Here is a 17,819-nt window from a genome sequence, read left to right as displayed (position 1 = left end):
CTTCAGTTAATTGAACCAATAATTAGACCTTTCATTTAAACTAGTTTTGAGTAAGTTTTCTGTCATCTGCAATGGAATGAGTCCTCACTGAGCTGTTTCTCTTCTGCATCTAGCATAGTGCATGGCCTAGAATTTGTTAAATGCATAAATGATTGATCTCTATAAACATTTACATTTTTAAAATTATCTTTCTTGGTCTCAGTTCCTTTTCTATAAAATGAGAATGATAATTTCTGTTCTGCCTAAGAGTTTTTGTGAGTTAGTGGAAGGAAAAGCTTTCTAGTTTCCTTCAGCACTTTGTTAATGGCACACAGTTCAGCATTTAATTATATAATTGTGTGTAACAGTTACCTTGTTTTCTCTCAACTAGATTGTATACTCTGTATGAGTGAGACTGCATCTATACCTATTGTTCCCCCTCGTGCTGAGCATGACGTTGGTAGAATAGTGGGCATTCATGAATAGTTATTAATGATAATAGCAGCTACCATTTATTGTATACTTTAGGCTGCACATTATGTAGGCATTCTACATAAATTATCTCTAAGCCACACTTAAGCTAATACTTCTACCTACTAGGATAGCTATTACATAAGTAGTGTTGTCTTCAGTGGTTAGGTTTTCAGTTAACAGGTAAGAGAACTGATCTTGTCGGTTGTGTTTTGATGGAAAATAGAGTGATTGAGCCTTCCAGAGAATATGCTAGGAATGTTTGTGTGGTTTGGTGTAGGTGAATGAGAAAGATGAACAAATAAATACCTGATAGGGATGAAGTGGTCTGGAATATCTTGAAAGGCCACCTGCGAGTCTTGTCTTGGCGCAGTTTCATTGATTACACCAATCTATCACATCAGTATTACATAATGAAGAATGTAGAGAATAGTGGTATTAGAAATTCTGGTCACAAGGATAGTGTATGGTATGGTGATATCCCATTGAATAGCTTAGTAAATGCTCCCTCCCTGGGTCCCTTATGAGTTATTTCCTTGCTAAATATGCTTCACTGGTGCCCACGGAATGTTTTGCCATGTTTGGCAGACTACCCTATTAGTAGGTAATCTTTAGTTGTTTATTGCGTTTTAAAGTTTGAAACCGGATTAAGCAAGAAATCAAATGGAAAAAGTGTAACTAACATTGTAGACTTCATTCTATGATGGAAAATACTTTCACCCTGAAGCAAGACATCTGAATTGTAGACTAAAGTCTGAATCAAATGATACAAATTACTGAGGACCTGCTTGGTGATTTGCATATGTTGTCTTTTATAATCTTGAAAAGAGCCCATCAGCGTATTACTCCCATTTATCATAAGGGTCAGAGATATGGTGCTTTTTTATGTTTGAAAAAGTAAGCTTCACTCCCAGTGTGGAGCCTATTGTGGGGCCTGAACTCATGACCCTGAGATCAAGACCTGAGCTGAGATCAAGAGTTGAGTGCCCAACTGACTGAGCCACCCAGGCACCCTGGTCATGCAACTCTTGATCTCAGGGTTGTAAGTTTGAGTGCCATGGTGGGTGTCAAGATTATTTAAAAAGAAAATCTTAAAAAAAAAAAAGAGGTTATATAGTTGTAAATATTCCCCTACAATGCTTTTAATCACAATCCTTCCTAAGATTGTAGCGTTATCTCAAGAACAAGAATCATATAGGATAAGGGGATACTTAAATCATCCAAAAGTTTTTTTATTATCCCAAACGAGTGAAATGTCACTTTTTCTCCCTTAGTTAAATGACACAGATATAAAAATAAAGTCATTTCAGTAATGGGAGGAGGCCTGAGAAGTATCTTGGTTTATGGATTTTTTAAGTGATTTTTTAAAAGTGAATGCCATTTACAGTCCTATATGCTGTAATTTTAATACATTTATAAGGATATAGTAGGGTTTACCAATTCGTGTGGTCTTTAGTGTATTTATTCCACAAAGAATTTAGGGTAGTTTACAATAGAAACTTAATAAAATACTATTAAAAAGAAAATTATTCAGTACTAATGAAAATAGAATAAAATACGGGTCTTCCCACTTGCTGTAGGTGAGTTACAAGTTTACCTCTGAATTTCCTGGAAGCCTAGGAGAGAGGGATGACTTAAAAGGAGAAAATACGACATTTCCTCTGGGAAGGCAGTTTAACATTTACGAGTTTATCATTCAGGCATAGGGACTAGCATGGACAAAGCCATATTGGTCTGAAACCTGAACCAAATGCTCTTGATTTACACGTTTTATTCCATGTTAATGCGTTGCCTTTTTGTAAGGTCTTACTCATATGGGAAATGGAGTAAAATGTACTACAAACTATAGTTTGTAGTTGTATATGGTAAGTTCCCAGAGGTAGTATTTAATTTATACTTTTGTGGTAGTAGGAGCTCAGAGATGACTTTTAGGTTGCATAACCAGGAAAGACTTCCCAGCAGAGCAACAGATATATTGGAAGTCCAGCAGGTAGATCTATTTGGGTGGAATGGGGACTTAAGGCAGGATCCCAGACCATCCACACACTGCCTCATTGTTAGCTTTTACCCTCTTGCCTCTCCTAGGGACTCAGATGCCTCTCTTTTTTTTTTCTTTTAATACCAGTTATATCTTCTGCCATGGCCCACCTTTGTGCTCTTGCCCATTTCTTAGGATAGATATACTCCCAAGAAGCTACTTTTTCCTCCTATCCTAGTATATGTTCAAATGTATTTACTCTTTCAGTTTTCTTTATTTCCTAAACAACTTTTTTTTTTCCTCTCCAGCTCACATATTTCTACACCTCCCAGGCTTTTTTCTTGTTTGTTTGAAAAAGGAGAGCTAGTGATATATTCTGAGCTCCTGATATACTTGTTAATGGTATAAAAAATGTGCTTTGGCATACAGTAGTAATAATGTATTTCTTAAGTACCTTAACAGTAAATTAATGTAATAGTTGATGTATTAGAGAAAATAGTAAATAGATTAGTCTCAGGAAAACATGTCTTAATTTTTAAGGTGGTTAAGTCAGGGCTATAAAAATGGAAAAAGGTTTGGATTTAGACAACATTGTACTATATAATTTTTTAAAAATGTTTATTTTTTTTGAGGGGGATAATGGGAGAGGGGCAGAGAAAGAGGGAGAGAGAGAATCCTGAGCAGAATCTGTGCTGTAAGTGCAGAGCCCAGTGCAGGGCTCAGTCCCACAAACCATGAGATCATGATTTGAGCCTAAATCAAGAGTTGGATGTTTAACTGACTGAGTCACCCAGGTGCCTCCATACTATATAATTTTTTATGAATAACATTTTGTTATAGAATGTAACACCTTACACAGAACCCGACATGTTACAGATACTCAGTTAATGTTTGGTGAATCATATTGCTTTAAAAAAAACCATTTTTTAAATTTTGAAATAATTGTATATTCACAGGAAATTGCACATATAGACATAAAGTCCTGTGTATCCTTCTAACTTTCTCCAGTGGACACATCTTATATCATGTAACAGCATCAAGACCACATAATTGATCTTGGTACATTATGTTAACTAGATTACAAACCTTTTTCATTCATTTTTCACCATTTTTTACATGTGTGTGTAGAGCTTTTGCAATTTTATACCATGTTTATTTGTGTAGCTACCACAGCAATGAAGATACAGAAGTGGTTCCATCACCACAGAGAAACTCCCTTGTACTGTTTATATTTGTGCATACACTTCCCTTTCTCCCTCAGCCCATTCTTATCATTGTCCCCTGACAAGCACTAATCTGTTCTCCATCTGTATACTTTCGTCATTTTGAGTGATACATAAATGGAATCATATGGGATGTAACCTTTTGAGATTGACTTCACCACACATCATGCCCTTGAGATTCATCTGGATTATTGCATCTATCTTTATTTTGTTCTCTTTTGTTGCTGGATAGAATTCTGTAATGTGGATGTACCAGAGTTGATTTTGCCATTCATCTGTTGAAGGACATTTGGGTTGCTTCCAGGTTTTTGCTATTACAAAGAAAGCCCTTATGAGCATTTGTGTACAGGTTTTTGTGTTTTTATTTCTCTGGCATAAATGCCCAACAGTGCAATTGCTAGGTTATATAGTAAGTCCATTTTAGTTTTATAAGAAATTGCCAAACTTTTTTTAGGGTGGCTGTACCATATACATCAGTGTCTATAAGAAATCCAGTTTCTCTGCATCCTTGCCAGTGTTTAGTCGTGTCACTCTATTTTATTTTGGCCATTTTAATAAATACATACTTCGCTCAGATTTCCTTTGATTAAGATACATTTTTTAATGTTTATTTATTTATTTTGATAGAGTGCGAGCAGGGGAGGAGTAGAGAGAGAGGGAGAGAGAGAATCCCAAGCAGGCCCTGTGCTGTCAGCACAGAGCCCAATGCAGGGCTTGAACTCATGAACTGGGAGATCATGACCTCAGCTGAAATCAAGAGTCAGATGCTTAACTGACCGAGCTGCCCAGACACCTCTAAGCTACATTTGTCTTTAGCACATGGCAGGTTGATAGCCTTTCACACTTGCTGTTTATATCCATGTTTTGTGTGTGTGTGTGTGTGTGTCTTTCAAAGCTACTTAAAACTTCTTTCAGTTTAAGTGTTCCCTTTGTCTCTACATGCCTCTTGAATCCCAGCAACAGGTGTCCTAGGAAAAGTACCTTCATTGGGCTTTCCTGAAGTGAGACCTAGCCATTTGGACTTATTGAATGCTGTAGTAGTGCTATTGAGGAGTTTATGTTCTTTTCATTTGTGACAACTCCCTGGAGCTCTTGTTTCCTTTCTTGATAAGAATCAAGAAATATGTTACAGTTTGGTTCATGAAAAGAAAAGACAATAACTGAATTTTTGGGATGGGCTTGTGATGAGAGAGTTCTCTTACCCAATTGATTGATTCAGATGAAATTCACATAACATGAAATTAACCATGTTAGAGTGAAAATCCAGTGACATTTAGTATATTTACAATGTTGTGCAACCACCTCTATTTCATTCCAAAACATTTCCATTACCCCAAAAGGAAACCCCATATGTTAAGTGGTCATTCTCCATTCTTCACTACCCCCATCCAGTGGCAACCCTCCAGTCTACTTTTGTTTCATTGGATTTACCTGTTTTGGATATTTTCATTTAAATGAAATCATACAGTACGTGAACTTTAATGTCAGGTTTCTTTCACTTAGAATGATGTTTTCTGTTTTTTTTTTTTTTAATTTTAGAGCACGTGTGTGTGTGCAGAGGGGCAGGGGATGGGGAGAGAATCTTAAACAGGCACCATGCTCATTGCTGAGCCTGATGTGGGGCCCAAATCCAGGACCCTAGGATCATGACCTGAGCTGAAATCAGGAGTTGAATGCTCAACCAACTGAGTCATCCAGGCGCCCCTAGAATAATGTTTTTGAGGTTCATCCATATTGTTGCATGTATTAGTACTTCATTCCTTTTCATAGCTGAATAGTACGCTGTATAGATCACAGTTTGTTTCTCTGTTCATGTAATGGTGGGCATTTGGATTGTTTCTACCTTTTGGTCCTTGTGAATAGCAATGCTATGAACATGTAGGCACATGTGTTTTCTGAGTACCTCTTTTCATTTCTTTTGGATCTATACCTAAGAGTGGAATTGCTGGGTCATACAATAATTGTGTAAGTTGTTGAGGAGCTGCCAGGCTGTTTTGCATAACAGCTGTGCCAGTTTACATTCCCACCAGTGATGTAGGAGGGTTCAGATTTTTTCACGTCATTCCCAATACTTGTTATATTCTCCTCCCCTCTCCTCCAAAATGGCCATTTTAGTGGGTAAAATATGGTATCTCATTATGGCTCTGATTTGCGTTTCTCTAAGGACAAATGTTAAGCATCTTTCCATGTGCTTGTTGGTCATTTGTATATCTTTTGAAAAATATCTATTCAAATCTTTTGCCCATTTTAATTTTTAAAAAATTTAATTTTTAATTTTTATTTTACTTTTTTCAGAGAGGGAAGGAAGTGTGCGTCTGCATGTGGGCATGCATGAGTTCGGGTGAGGGGCAGAAGGAGGGAGGGAGGGAGGGAGGGAGGGAGAAAGAGAGAGAGAGAGAGAGAGAGAGAGAGAGAGAGAGAGAGAGAGAAAGAATCTAAAGCAGGCTCCATACTGAGTACGGGGCTCAATACCACAACCCTGGGATCATGATCTGAGCCAAAATGAAGAGTCAGACACTGAACCAACTGAGCCACCCAGGTGCCCCCTTTGCCTATTTTTCAGTTAGGTGTTTGCCTTTTGGTTGTTGAATGATAAGAATTTTTTCCATAGTCTGGATACCAGAGCTTTGTTATATATATGATTTCCAAATATTTTCTCCCATCTGTAGGTTGTCTTTTCACTTTCTTGATAGTGTCTTTTGATGCACAAAATTTTTAATTTTGATGAAGTCCAGTTCCAGTTTATTTTTTTGTTGTTGTTGTTCATGCTTTTGATGTAATTTTTAAGAATCCATTGCCAAAATGATTATAAAGTAATACCAGTCAGGGGCGCCTGGGTGGCTCTGTTGAGCATCGGCTTCAGCTTAGGTTATGATCTTGCAGTTCGTGGGTTCAAGCCCCGCATCAGGCTCTGTGCTGACAGCTAGCTCAGAGCCTGGAGACTGTCTTCAGATTCTGTGTCTTCCTCTCTCTCTGACCCTTCCCTGCTCACACTGTCTCTCTCTCTCTCTCAAAAATAAATAAAACATAAAAAAAATTTAGACTAATACCAGTCAATGGAAGGCTGCTCTTGCACAGATATAGTCCATGTGAGACACAAAATGGTGGGTTGGATGCAGAGGATGATAGGTAGAGATGAGGAATGCAAGAGAGTTTAGTAGGTGAAATTGATAGATTTATGTGAAAAATTACATTGGGGATAAAGGAGAAGGAAGTGATGAGGATATTTCCAAGTTACGGGCTTAATAATTTGGAGATAGATGGTGGTGTCTTTCATTAAAATGGGGACACTGTAAAGGACCGGTTTAGAATGAATTCAGTTTTGGACATGTTGAATTTGAGGTGACTTTAAGACATCTAAAGGATGATGCTGTGTAGTCAAGTAGGCGTGCCAGGAGCTTTGAGAAAGGTAACAGTCTAGAGAAAAATTGGTCATGTTTTTGGCATTTAGATGGTAAATAAAGTAAGGGAGTCATGGACATGGATTAGATTGCCTAGGGAGGGAGAACAGAGGGAGGCAAGAAAAGGGAATGGTACAGTCTTAAACATCTAATCACTGGGCAGAAGAGAATAACCTTGGAGAGCAGAGAAGGGCAGACAGAGAGACAAGGAGAAAGCTCGGAGAATGTAATGTTCAGAAGCCAAGGGATTCAGTAAGGAGGAGATGAACAGCAATGCTAAATGATGCTGAGAGAGCAAATAAAAATAAAGACAATTTTCATTGGATTTATCAATATGAAGGTCGGTCATAACTTCACTGAACTATGAAGTGGTTATGGAGGATCATTCAGCTGATATGTTTCATTGAGAATAGAGTGTTATCTGAAAAAGATATTATTGATCATCTAGTGTAGTGGATAAAAAAATTTTTTTTAAGTGCTAGAACTCCTTTTCTATCAAATGTTACATGAGGAGACGAAAGGAAAGCTGCTCTTATTGGAGTGGAGCTTATAACACTACTCCTTTGTATTTCCCTTCTGTTTACTTCTGGTCTTGGCTACCTTTTCATAACTTTTAGCTCTCTGAAGACCAGTTTGAAAACACACTGATCTAAGTGGTGTCTTAATCCTGAGGGGGAAACTGAAGGTTAGAGACAGGCAGGGTTAAGGTTAGAATTAGCATAGTACTATTACTAAAACTAAGGTCTCTAGATTTTCTTCCAGAATGCTCTCCACAGACTCTGAACTCTGTAGAGTGTTTCTTCCCTCTTCCCCAGGCCAACAGTTCTTACCCACAGTCTTTGGGGTCACTGTGACATGAAGGAAATATACTAAGGAGTATGGAGGCAAGCTGCTTCTCTCATTGTTTCATGTCTGTGTTCTAGAGGTGATGGGCACTGTGGTGGTTGTGTGTTTGACAGCTTCCATTCTACCCCAGGGAATTAGTTGAAGTCAATTAGTCATGGTGATCCCATGCCCCTTGCCAGTGAATGATTTAGGAATGGGTATATGCCCAAAATCTGGCCAATGAGACATGAGAGGAGTGCTACTAGAAGCTTTGAAGAAAGGTTTAAAAAAAAAAAAAAAGATGAAAGGTGGCCTCTTTCATTGGTGGCTATTTTGTATGTATTTATTTAGATTAAACTGAATCAGTTTGGCCAAGTGGAAATACTAATACCTATCTCTGTGAGTTGTTGCAAGGAGTAAGTGATTTAATGTGTTCAGAAACGTCTGAGAACTGGGGTGCCTGGGTGGCTCAGTCAATTGAGCATCTGGCTTTGGCTCAGGTTATGATATGGTTCGTGAGTTCGAGCGCCCCATTGGACTCAGCACAGAGCCTGCTTCAGGTGCTCTCTTTCTCCCTCTCTCTGTGCCCCTCCTCTGTTCATGCTCTCTTCCCCTCTCTCAAAAATACATAAACATTAAAAAAAAAAAAGCTTGAGAATTTTACACTGTTAGTTTGTTTATTTGATAGTGGTTGTCACCTGGCAGAGGTAGATAAAGGAATGAGCAGGATTGAAAGGTATATGGAAGTAGAAAAGAGCTTTCTTAGATTAGTCTTGAACTTGATGTTGGGAGTGGCACAGATGGGAGTGGGAGAGCCTGTGGCAAATGGGCCAGAAGGAGGGAGATGAGAGCTGGTAATGACTTATAGGGTTGATCTAGGGTAGGAAAGGGAGTGAGGGCTATTTATTAGTTATTGAAGCTTTTGTTAAGCCGCAGTAATATTTTAGGCATTGCTAGTGGCACATTTGCCTGCCTGGAGGAAACATTGTTACAAAAGTTGTATTTCTCTCCTGCTTGGTCAGTTTGTGGTCTCAAAGACCTGTGGTGAGCCCCTCCTCTTTTCCTCCTCCAGTGGCTCAGTGTCCAGAGCATCCGCATCTCTGGCCATTGGAGATTGCCCAGAAGAGTATTTGGCAATTACTTAGCCTAGGTACTCCCAGTTTAAAGCTTCTGCAGAGCTGGAGGGCAGGGCAGGTTGGGGGCCTAAACTCCTATAGTAGCATAGAGAGGTACCTCATCCTAGGTAATTCAGTATGAAAATTGAATTTTAACGTTTAATTTTCAAGTTACTGTTACGATTAGAGATAATATTCATAAAACTGCAACCACAGTGCTCCACATGTATTAGGTGTTCAAGTAAATGACCCTTGTTTTCTGTTACCAACAAAAGTAAACACAAGGTAAAGTCAGTGAGATTGGTATTTCATACTGTGTCTCTCAGGTTGCTCATGGATTTGCTCATTTGCGACTCCTTGGGGATTCCACACTTAGTATTTGTTTTAATAGGGACTCAGCTGCATGTAGAATTACTAAATTGGATGTGGATGCAGATGGCAGTTGAAGGGAGAGATTGAGGAGACACTGCTATTTGCCTTTGGCTCCAAACTCCTCTAAGGGTTGGTCTTAGTCTTTAGTTATACTCGTACTGCTTTATATATTTTTTAGTGCTTATTTACTAATTTTAAGGGAAAGAGATCATGCATGTGATCGAGTTTGGGGGTGTGGGATGGACAGGGGCAGAGAGAGAAAGCAGGCTCCCTGCTGTCGGTACGGAGCCTGATGCAGGGCTCTGTCTTACAAAAACATGAGATCATGAGCAGAACCCAAATCAAGAGTCAGACGTTCAACCAACTGAGCCACCCAGGTGCCCCTATACTTGTACTACTTTAATCTTTTTTACATTTCTTTTGTTTTCCATGTTGCTTCCTTTTTAAGTAACATTTTTTGGGTGGGTCTGCAATTTTATTTTGTTTTATTAAAAAATTTTAATGTTTACTTTTGAGAAAGAGTGCAAGTAGGGTTAGGCAGAGAGAGAGAGAGAGAGAGGGAGAGAGAGAGAGAGAGAGAGAGGGAGACGCATATAATCTGAAGCAGGTACCAGGCTCCGAGCTGTCAGCACAGAGTCCAACACAGGGCTTGAACCCACAAACCACGAGATCATGACCTGAGCTGAAGTTAGACACTCAACTGACTGAGCCACCCAGGTGCCCTATTTTATTTTTTTAAAGTTTGTATTTATTTATTTTGAGAAAGAGTGTGAGTGTGGGAGGGGCAGAAAGAGGAAGACAGAGAGAGGGAGAGGGAGAGAGAATCCCAAGCAGATTCTGCACTGCCAGCACCGAGCCTGACTTGGGGCTCAGACTCACAAAACCATGAGATTATGACCTGAGCCGAAACCAAGAGTTGGATGCTTAACTGACTGAGCCGCCCTGGCGCCTCTGGGTTTTGTAATTTTGAAAAAATTGTAAAATATATATATAATTTGCCATTTTAACCATTTTAAAATGTATAGTTCAGTGACATTGTCTATTCACATTGTTGTGTACCATCCCACCTTCCATCTCCAGAACTTTTTTCATGTTGCACAACTGAAACTCTAGAATCATAACTCTCAATTTCCTTTTCCTTCCAGCCCCCAGCAGCCATTATTAAACTTTTTGTCACTATGAGTTCAGTTCATGAGCAAACAACTAAGAAAGCATTCTTGACATGTTTTTGGTGCACAAAGGTGATTTTATTATAGTATGGGAACGGACCTGTTGGCAGAAAGCTGCCCTGGGATTGTGGAGTAACTGATGACATACTTTTAAGTTTGTGGAGGGAGAGGGGATAGAGATAAAGTAAGTTTCTAAGGAATTTTGAAGCAAGATTTTTCAGGACCTTGCCAGACTATCTGCTGTTAAGATAATGTTACTTTTAGTCTTTAATAAAACATAAACATTAAAGCACTCAGGCAGCCATGAGTTCTTGAGGAAGGTCCCCCACTGCCTGTTTCAGGTGTCTATCAGTGGGCTGCAAGCTGTAAGGAGATTTAATTTAAGCTACATTTCTCTTGCCTTTATTTCTCTCAACCGTAGGAGTGAAATCATACAGCATTTGTCCTTTTATGATTGCTTTTTTCACTTAGCGTAATGTCTTCAAGGTTGTAGCATATGTCAGAATTTCCTTCCTTTTTGAAGTCGAATAATTTTTCATTGTATGTATATACTATACTTATTTTTTATCCACTTATCTGTCAATGAGTGCTTAGGTTGCTTCTCCCTTTTGGCTATTATGAATTTACGTTGCTTTTTAATATAACAGCAAGCACCCCTGTCTCTTTTTTTCCACAAGTATTTATAGAGCAGCTTCTTTGTGCGTGATATTTTTGGTATTGGAAACATGGCAGTGGACAAGACAGATGAGGTCTTTGGACCTTACACTCTGGTGATGAGAATGGTCCTTCCTCTTTGGAAGCCTTGCAGGGAGGACTGGCTCCCTGACTTGCAGGGTTTTTGTCAGGCGCCTGCTATCAGTAGTGTGCTACCATCCTGTATGTTGCTGCCCTTAGCTCCATTTTTCCTCCATGTCTAAAATTTGGCACCTTCTCAACTTTGTCTCAACGTTATGAGCCCCCAGACTAGATTGGTTGCTCTTCTTCTGTGCTGCCTGCATTCACTTCTCTTTACCACAACACCGCCAGTGTCTTTTGCTGGAGTGAACTTCTTTTGGGCTGGTGCCCTTGTTGATTGATTGATGTGAAGCTGCTTGGCTAGCAGACCAGGATTTAGGTCCTCTGAGACAGGTCCTGATGACTTCTGCAACCACATCTTTCCACCACTGCCTGCACTTTGTACTCTGGCAACACAGAAATGAATGTCCTTTCCTCAGGCATGTTAAATTGTTTCTCTTCTCTGGGCTGCCCCCTTTACTTAGAATGGCCTTCTCCCCTTTCTCTTTTAAATTAGTCTTCTTGCAGGAAGCCTTCTTGGACCTTCTGCATACTATTGTGCTGCATTCTTGCTACTGCCTTCCATCCTGGTCTTTATCACACCATATGGTAATTGACAGGTTCTCTGTTTTTAAGGAACTCACAAATTTTGCCACTAGGTTTTAGCTGTATTTCTGCCATCTTCACCCGTCAGGCTTCATTCCTCACTTCACTCACCTCACACTGTTGAACTTGACTTTGCTGCTGACAGACATTCCAGAAGGAAAGTGACTGCCTGGGAATCTGATTGCATTTCCTCTTTATTGTGTCGTGTTATGTTTCACCCTTGTAGTTGTATCAGGTCTCACTAGGATTAACGTAATCCTTTTGTATAAAAATAATACACCTTTTATATCCTTCTCACCTAGCAGAGATTCCAAAGATTTTGATTAGTTCTGATGGCATTTAACATCCTCATTTTTCTTCTGTAAATCTCCTCTACCCTGTGTGTGTGTTTTTTTTTAATGCCTATTATGGAAAATTTCTCTCTCTACCCTATCTTGACAAATCTCTATATCCTATCCACTCTGTATTCTACCATGCAGAGATTAACTTTTAAAAGTTCCAGCATTTGTTTTCTTTTAAGTTTTTCCCCCTATTTATTTATTTTAAACTTTATTATTTATGAAAGTAATCTTTGTGCCCATTGTGGGACTTGAACTTGTGACCCAGAGATCAAGGGTTGCATGGTCCTGTGACTGAGCCAGCCAGGCATCCCTCCTACTTATTTTATATAAAGATCATACTATAGAAACAGTTTTGTGGAGTGCTTTAAAATTTTTTTTTAATGTTTATTTTTGAAAGAGAGGGACAGAGGGTTGGTTGCGGAGGGGCCAAGAGAGAGGGAGACACAGAATATGAAACAGGTTCTAGCACAGAGCCTGATGTGGGGCTTGAACTCATGGACTGCGAGATCATAACTTGAGCTGAAGTCAGATGCTCAACAGACTGAGCTACCTGGACACCCCAGGGTGCTTTTAATTTAATATTAAGTCATAGCATTTTTTTTTATAGTTTATTGTCAAATTGGTTTCATTTTCAAGTGCCATTAAAATCTTTTGTTAAATATCAGTTTGGCTTTTAAAAAATTTTTAATGTTTATTTACTTTTTAGAGAGAGTATGAGCAGGGTAGGGACAGAGATGGGGACACAGAATCTGAAGCAGGCTTCAAGCTCTGAGCTGTCAACACAGAGCCAGATTCTGGGGTTGAACTTGCAAACTGCAAGGTCATGACCTGAGCTGAAGTTGGATGCTCAACCAAGTGAGCCACCCAGGGATCCTTAAATATCACAAGCTATTGCATTAAATGGCATTATTTGATCATAACCTTATTCTTAGACATTTAGGTTACTTTGCATTTTTTGATATTAATAAATAAAGCTGTGATAAGTATTTTTGGTTGTAAAGTTTAGATCTATATTTTTCTTTTTAAGAAAAAAAATTTTTAATGTTTATTTTTGAGAGGGAGAGAGAGAGGGGCAGAGAGAGAGACACAGAATCTGAAGAAGGCTCCAGGCTCTGAACTGTCAGCACAGAGCCTGATGCGGGACTTGAACTCATGAACGGTGAGATCATGACCTGAGCCCAAGTTGGACCCTTACCTGATTGAGCCACCCTGGGGTCCCAACGACATTCTTCTTGAATGGCTACTATGTGACAGTTGTGTGATAAATTCTTAAAGGTTTTCCTCTTATCACAGAACTGTGATCTCTTCAGTTCATGCCTTCGCCATTATTTATTCAACTTGTCAGCAACTTATGTATGAGGTTTTCTACCAAGTACTAGGATGAAAGACAGTGAATAAAGAATTTACAATTCAGTGTGAAGCATGGTATGATAATGGTATATAATAGTAACAACAACAGTAACAGCCAGCAATTAATGGTTGCTTACTATGTGCCAGGCACTGTTCTAAGCCCTTTACCTGTATTAATTCATTTAATCCTCATAGTAAACTTTTAAGGTATATGCATAATCACTGTTACATATAAATTATAGTGAGGTGCAAAGGAGAGTATAAAAATTACTACCCTATATTGAATGCCCATAAGAGCAGAGCCAGATGTTCTGTAGATATTTTAGGTACATTTTCTATCATCTTCACCACAACTCTGCCAGGTTAGATGTTATCGTTGTCCATATGAGGAAATTGGTTTCTGGAAGATCAAGAATTGTGTTAAATTCATATAGTTCGTAAGAGGTAGAGGTGGAATCAAACCTGGTTTTAGTTTAATTACAAAGCCTTTATTCTTACATTCTTTTTTTTTTAAGAGTTTATTGTCAAATTGGTCTCCATATTTGTCTCCCAGTGCTCTTCCCCACAAGTGCCGTCCTCCATTATCACCAGCTCCCTTCCCCCTTCCCCTCCCCCTTCAACCCTTTGTTTTCAGTATCCAAAGGTCTCTCAGGATTTGCGTCCCTCTCTCTCCCCAACTCTCTTTCCCCCTTCCCCTCCCCATGCATCTCCATTAGGTTTCTCCTGTTAGACCTATGAGTGCAAGCATATGGTATCTATCCTTCTCCACCTGACTTATTTCACTTAGCATTGTTATGCCCAAGATTTTATTATCATCCCCCCAAACCAGAGACCTCCAGGGAGACCGAGTCATTCATGCAGAAGCGAAGGGCTTTATTACGAGTTTAAGACTTGCCGGACGGAAACTCGGTCTCACAGACTTCACCAGTGCAGTAGATCCATGCTCAGAGCCTCTTACATTCTTAAGATTTTGTTGGTACAAGGCAAGAGGATAGGTAAAACTCTGTAGGCAAAGGAACTGTGGGATCAAAGTTAGGAGCCCATTGTCTTTTTTTTTTTTTTTTTTTTTAAGTAGGCTCCACACCCATTGTGGGGCTCAAGCTCATGAGTAAAAGTCACATGCTCTAGCACCTGAGCCAGCCAGGGCCCCCAGTCTCCATTGCCTTTTAAGGGAAAAAAGATACTTTGTTAACATTGTGAGATTGTTTCTTTCATTTTCCTATATGTCCCCTCTACTTGAGGATAAACTAAGATTTTCTATCATACCAGTAAGAGTATGTGGGTACTTTTTCAGTACTGTACTTGTGGCTGTGGCTGTGGCACATGGCAGTTCTAAATGCTTTAGCCAAGTGCCTAATAACGGAAAATGCTGTATTCATTCAGGACAGCTGCACCAGGCAACCAGATGGGATTTAAAATTGGCATGTTCATTAAAAAAAAAAAAGACTAATTTAAAAATGTCAATTTTCAACCTGATGTTGCCATGTTAGAATTTGCTAATTTTTTCTCTCTAATAAGAATAGGAAATGTTTTATTAAACTCCTGTTAAATTGTTTACACTTGTTGCACACTGCACAGATGTGCTCAGCTGGCTGAAGTGTGCAGTGGAATAGAGAAAAATGTGTAGCTTTAGTTCGAAGAATGGCTGTTGAGTAAGAGTGCAGTATAATTTTTTTAGTTTATTTAATTGACTTTAACAGTTGCTTTTGTAGTTGTGCTATATAATTGAATCATGGTGTTGCAGCTTTGAGAGGCATAGACTAATGAAGAGAGACCCATTTAAAATAGGTTGTGTTTAAAACTATTTGCATCAGGGGTTCCTGGGTGGCTTAGTCGGTTAAGCAGCCAACTTTAGCTCAGGTCATGATCTCATGGTTCGTGGGTTCAAGTCCTGCGTCGGGCTCTGTGCTGACAGCTCAGAACCTGGAGCCTGCTTCAGATTCTGTGTCTCTCTCTCCCTCTGCCCCTCCCCCACTCATGCTCTGTTTCTATCTCAATAATAAATAAAAACATTAAAAAAAAAAACTATTTGCATCAGATGGCCCTTATCACTTTTCTCCCCCTCAGTTTTTTTCGTGGTGGTGGTAAAATAAACCATCTCGTCAGGTTTTGCAGCAACTTCCCTGCCTCTGTCCTACCTCCTCCAAATCATCTTCCATGTTGCTTCTCTGTGAGCTTTGCTGAATATAGATTGCACTCCTTTTTTCTACTTTAAAAACCTTTACAGGTTAGTTTATCATGCATAGATTTTTAATGATTTGGCCTTTACCTGCCTTATTAGCCTGAAATCTTACTTCTTTTTCATGTTGCACCAGCCAGATTGAACTACTTGACATTTACTGTCTAAGTCACATGCCTGCCTGTACCTTCTTCAGTGTCATTGTCTCTGTATGTGACACCTTCCACCTTTTTTTCCCCCCATCTCCCAGCCTCTTAATTACCCATTAAAACTTACCTTGGGCACAGTTTTGAGCCACCTCCCTATAGTTCCCCCATCCTGTATCACATTTCACCGTTGGGTTTTCAGCCTTTCCTTTCTGCTCTTTGTTGTTCCTGGTACTTCCCCTTATAGAGCCCTTACCACTTTGTATTGTTTTAATTTGTTTCTATCTGCCACTAGAATTTATTTCTCTTTTTTAGCTCAGAGCCCTTAATAAGGCCTCAGAAAATGTGTGCCAAATGACTGTCTGTCTGTCTATATATAGAGAGAGAGAGAGGGAGAGAGACTGAGACTAGACTGTGTGTGTACATAAAGAGGGTACTAAGGGCATATTCATTCATGGCCAAGAAATGTGATAAATTTCAAAAAGTGTCTCCTTGTTTTTATTTCTGCTGAGTTATCCAATTGTTCCAGTATTTGAAGAAAAATTCCTTTTAGAATTACCTGGAGTTTAATTACATGCCAAAACAGAAACAAGAAATAAGCCCTATTTTTCACGAAGTCTCACATTAAGTAGTGGAGTTTTGGTTTGAGGAGACAGACCAAACTTAGGCTTCTGATTACTCCTATTGTGGTTCCTACCTTTTTCCACAAGTTGGGATATTTCTAGCTTATGGGGGACATTGAACTGAATGAAACCAAGGCCCTGGCAGTGTGTAATAATAAGAAAGGTAAAACAAGCTGTTAGTTGTTCCTAAGAGACTTTTACTAGGAATTTACCAAGGGCTGGGTTACCACAGTGAATTAGGCATAACTCCTGCCAGACTGCCTGCTAGACTCTTTGTGCCTCAGGGAACATACATGATCTAGACACAGTACTGTCCAGTAGAACTTTCTGCAATAATGGAAATGTTTTACATCTGTGTTATCCAATATTATAGTCACCAGCCAGCCACATGTGGCCCTTGAGTATTTGAGAGGTGGCTAGTGAGACAGATGAACTGAATTTTATTTATGTATTTATTTTAAATATTTTTTTAATGTTTTATTTATTTTTGAGACAGAGAGAGACAGAGCATGAGCAGGGAGGGGCAGAGGGAGAGGGAGACACAGAATCGGAAGCAGGCTCCAGGCCCTGAGCTGTCAGCACAGAGCCCGACGCGGGGCTCAAACTCACGAATGTGAGATCATGATCTGAACTGAAGTCGGACGCTTAACTGACTGAGCCACCCAGGCACCCCTGAATTTTGAATTTTATTTAGTTTTAAGTAACTTATTTGACTTTAAATAGCTACGTCTGGTTAGTGGCTACTGTATTGAAAAGCACAGATCTGGAGGGGCAAATCACCAGCAAGACAAATATGTAAATAAGGATAATAGGCTAATACAATTAAGTAAAATAGGTACTATGATAGGAATATACCTAGGGTTTTAACTAGGAATAGGTCAGATATATCTGGGTTAGAGTGGAAGCCAAAGAAAGAAGTAGATTAGGCATTTCTGGGAGTGGGGAGAGGAAATCAAGAAAAGGCTAAGGCTTTTAAGAATCTTTTTTTTTTAAATATATACCACATCTTCTTTATTCATCAGTTGATGGACATTTGGGCTCTTTTCATAATTTGGCTATTGTCAATAATCTAGTTTTATTTTTTTCCATTTATTTATTTATTTTTTTAACATATGCAATTATTTTCCATCATTTACACTACAGTAGTTGCAATGACACTCAAAACAGAAAAGCAAAGTAAAAAATCAAAACCCCAACTTCTGTTTCATGTAATTAGACTTATACAGAAATTAGAAGGTTAAGTAACAACTAGTTAATCACCTAATTT

At 39.1% G+C, this 17,819-nt stretch overlaps 1 protein-coding gene across 2 annotated transcripts in view; it reads left to right on the top strand.

The window, feature by feature from the left end:
* The window catches only part of FAM168A (family with sequence similarity 168 member A), a 235,030-nt gene that overhangs the window by 68,930 nt on the left and 148,281 nt on the right, over positions 1-17,819 (top strand). The window lies entirely within an intron of this gene.

The sequence above is a fragment of the Suricata suricatta genome, chromosome 11, assembly GCF_006229205.1.
Source record: "Suricata suricatta isolate VVHF042 chromosome 11, meerkat_22Aug2017_6uvM2_HiC, whole genome shotgun sequence".
Taxonomy (NCBI): Eukaryota; Metazoa; Chordata; class Mammalia; order Carnivora; family Herpestidae; genus Suricata; species Suricata suricatta.
This window is presented reverse-complemented; position numbering and strand designations above follow the sequence as displayed.